The sequence below is a fragment of the Mandrillus leucophaeus genome, unplaced genomic scaffold (genome assembly GCF_000951045.1).
Source record: "Mandrillus leucophaeus isolate KB7577 unplaced genomic scaffold, Mleu.le_1.0 Scaffold1, whole genome shotgun sequence".
Classification (NCBI taxonomy): Eukaryota; Metazoa; Chordata; class Mammalia; order Primates; family Cercopithecidae; genus Mandrillus; species Mandrillus leucophaeus.
In genome coordinates this window covers 16670201-16672957 of record NW_012098097.1, presented here as the reverse complement: position 1 = coordinate 16672957, position 2757 = coordinate 16670201, and the positions used below count along the sequence as shown (strand labels likewise).

At 56.9% G+C, this 2757-nt stretch overlaps 1 non-coding gene across 1 annotated transcript; it reads left to right on the top strand.

The window, feature by feature from the left end:
• Positions 1–1977: 1977 nt before the first annotated feature.
• TRNAM-CAU lies at positions 1978–2049 on the top strand. Its single transcript has one exon. It is a non-coding gene; the product is annotated as a tRNA-Met (tRNA).
• The last annotated feature ends 708 nt before the right edge of the window (positions 2050–2757 follow it).

Here is a 2757-nt window from a genome sequence, read left to right as displayed (position 1 = left end):
GCGGGGACGCAGATCCGAGCAGGTCCAGCCTCAGGGTCTGTTCCAGCCTGGCGCCTGCGCCTTCCACAGGAGGAGGATGAGAGAGGCCACCTGTCGCCAGGGGCGGGCTGCCCCACCCCACTGGTATTGCGATGTGCGCTTGGTCGCCAAAACATTTTAGCGGGAGCCCTTGCCCGGGCAGGCTTGAACGAAGAAAGAAGCCTGGGCGTGCCCTCCTTCCGTGTCCTCATGACCATTTTGGTCCGATGCCGTAAAACAGGCATCACTAAGGGGGCTGGAGAGAGTCTGGCCCGCATCTTTAGATTGCCTGGTACACCCAGAAGAGTGGGGACCATCTCTTCTCAAATTCTGGGCCTGTTCCAAGAGGTCCATCCTACACACCCCATCAGCAAGCTTTTGACACCAACCCTCCAATCTGGTTTTGAGCCTAGCAGCTTGGCCCAGCCCGGGACAGTCCTGAGCTTCCCTGTCTTCTCCCAGTGGACACCTTTTCACCTCTGTTCCTGTATCCGTGTGCTCCGGTTTGTAAGACTCACACAACACCCATTAGACTGCGGAGGTGAAGGTTTGCAGTACAGGCCTGTGGGTGCAGCACAGGGAGCCTCACCCCATCGGCAGCCCCCAGTCTGGAGGTTCTGAGCCCAGGGCTGCACCCTGTGCCCTGCCGGGTGCCAGCAGCATCACAGAGTTCCCTGGCTGCAGCCTTCCCTCCCCCCAGTGCTCTTGGCAACGTGGCCATACGCGTAGGGCCACAGCTGCTTCCTGTAGTGCTTTGGGATGTGTCCTCTAGGCCCACCTCCACCTTTCTTACCCAAGGCCGTCTGGAAGGCAGCGGGCAAGACAGCTACGGGCTGCAGCCAATGGGAGGCACTGGCAAGGAGACTGGAGGGTGGAGCGGAGGCTTGTGTGTTCCTCAGCTCTTTCTCTGCCTGGCCGAGGGTCGATGGCTCCTCTCAGGAGAGCCCATGCCTCCTGTTTGGTGGCCCATCCCATTAGCTCCAGCTCTCACCGGGTCCAGGCTGCTGGGCTCAGGCCTCCGTGCTGACCGTGGCTTGTGTCAAGATGCTCCTCACAGACAGTTCATGGGACTAGCTGCACCTGTCTCCTTTCAGTGTCCCAGCTCATACTTTCAGTTGGATCCCAGGAGTTTCAGGTTTTTGTTTTGTTTTGTTTTGTTTTTTTTGAGACTGGGGTCTGGCTCTGTCGCCCAGGCTGGAGCGCAGTGGCATGATCTCTGCTCTCTGCTTCCTGGGCTCAAGCAATCCTCCCACCTCAGCCTCCTCAGTAGCTGGGACTACAGGCGCTTGCTGCCAACCCCTGGCCATGTTTTCTTTTTGTATTTTTTGTAGAGGCCGGGGTCTCCCTGTGTTGCCCAGGCTGGTCTCAAACTCCTGAGCTCAAGTGATCCTCCTGCCTCAGCCTCCCAGAGTGCTGGGATTACAGCGTGAGCCACTGTGCCCGGCCAACAGTTTTTAATTTAATTTAATTTTATTTTCTTATTTTTTGAGACAGAGTTTCACTCTTGTCGCCCAGGCTGGAGTGCAATGGCACGATCTCGGCTCACCACAACCTCCACTTCCTGGGTTCAAGCAATTCTGCCTCAGCCTCCCGAGTAGCTGGGATTACAGGTGAGCGCCACCACACGCAGCTAATTTTGTATTTTTAGTAGAGATGGGGTTTCTCCATGTTGGTCAGGCTGGTCTCAAACTCCCGACCTCAGGTGATCTGCCTACCTTGGCCTCCTGAAGTGCTGGGATTACAGGTGTGAGCCCCCGAGCCTGGCCTCCAGCCAATGTTTTAACAGCAGAAAAGGATGTGAATTCAGAGAGTTTTATCTATAAGAAGTTGAGAGGAGTAGGCTGAGCATGTGCCTTGCCCAGTCAGTCCTCGGTTGGCCCCTGTTAGCCAGTAGAGGTCGCCGCCTGCAGGGAGATGACTCGTGTGGTCATGATCTGACTCACACTCCACCTCACACTCAGCAGAGTGGCGCAGCGGAAGCGTGCTGGGCCCATAACCCAGAGGTCGATGGATCGAAACCATCCTCTGCTATGGACTTGTTTTCCTTCCTGACTGGGCAGCCTGTGGGCCCCTTTCTAATTCCTCCCCAGGCCCAGTAAACATCCCTGGTCGTGTCAAGGCGCGGAGGATGGGCAGCGGCAGCAATCCGAGTTCAAATCTCGATGTGAACCCACCTTGCCTCACAGCCTAGTCCCGGGAAGGATGGCAGTAGTGGGCTTATTGCCCTCTGCACTCCCTGGCTTGGGCAAGAACCCTCCCTGAGAGCAGGGGAGGGGTTTTGTACTCCTCAGTCCTCTTCTCTGTGTGTCCACCTGGCCCGGGACCCCCCATCAGTACCTGCTCGTGGCTTAGAGAACAGGGTCTGGGCACAGTACATGCATCCTTTGCCTGCAGTGTTTCTGAGGCTTTGAAACCTCCCTGGCCACACTTAGATCTGCTCCTCCACGTGGCCAAAGGGGCCTGCAGAGGCTGGCACCCTTCTCCCTGTCCGGCTGCCAGGGAGCCTCCTGCCATCAACCGACTCACCAGGGACCCCTCCTGAACCCAGCAAGTGGTCTCCTGCCAAAAGGGTCTGGCTGGATCCCCATCCTCTCTTCCCTTCCTTTCCTGAGGGTGTGGGCTTAGGGGTTCCTGCCTTTTCTTTCCCTTTTAACGTTCTTTCTTTCTGTCTTTCTCTCTCTCTAGTTTTGGCTAGAAGATCAAGGCCAGGTGCAGTGGCTCACACCTGTAACCACAGCA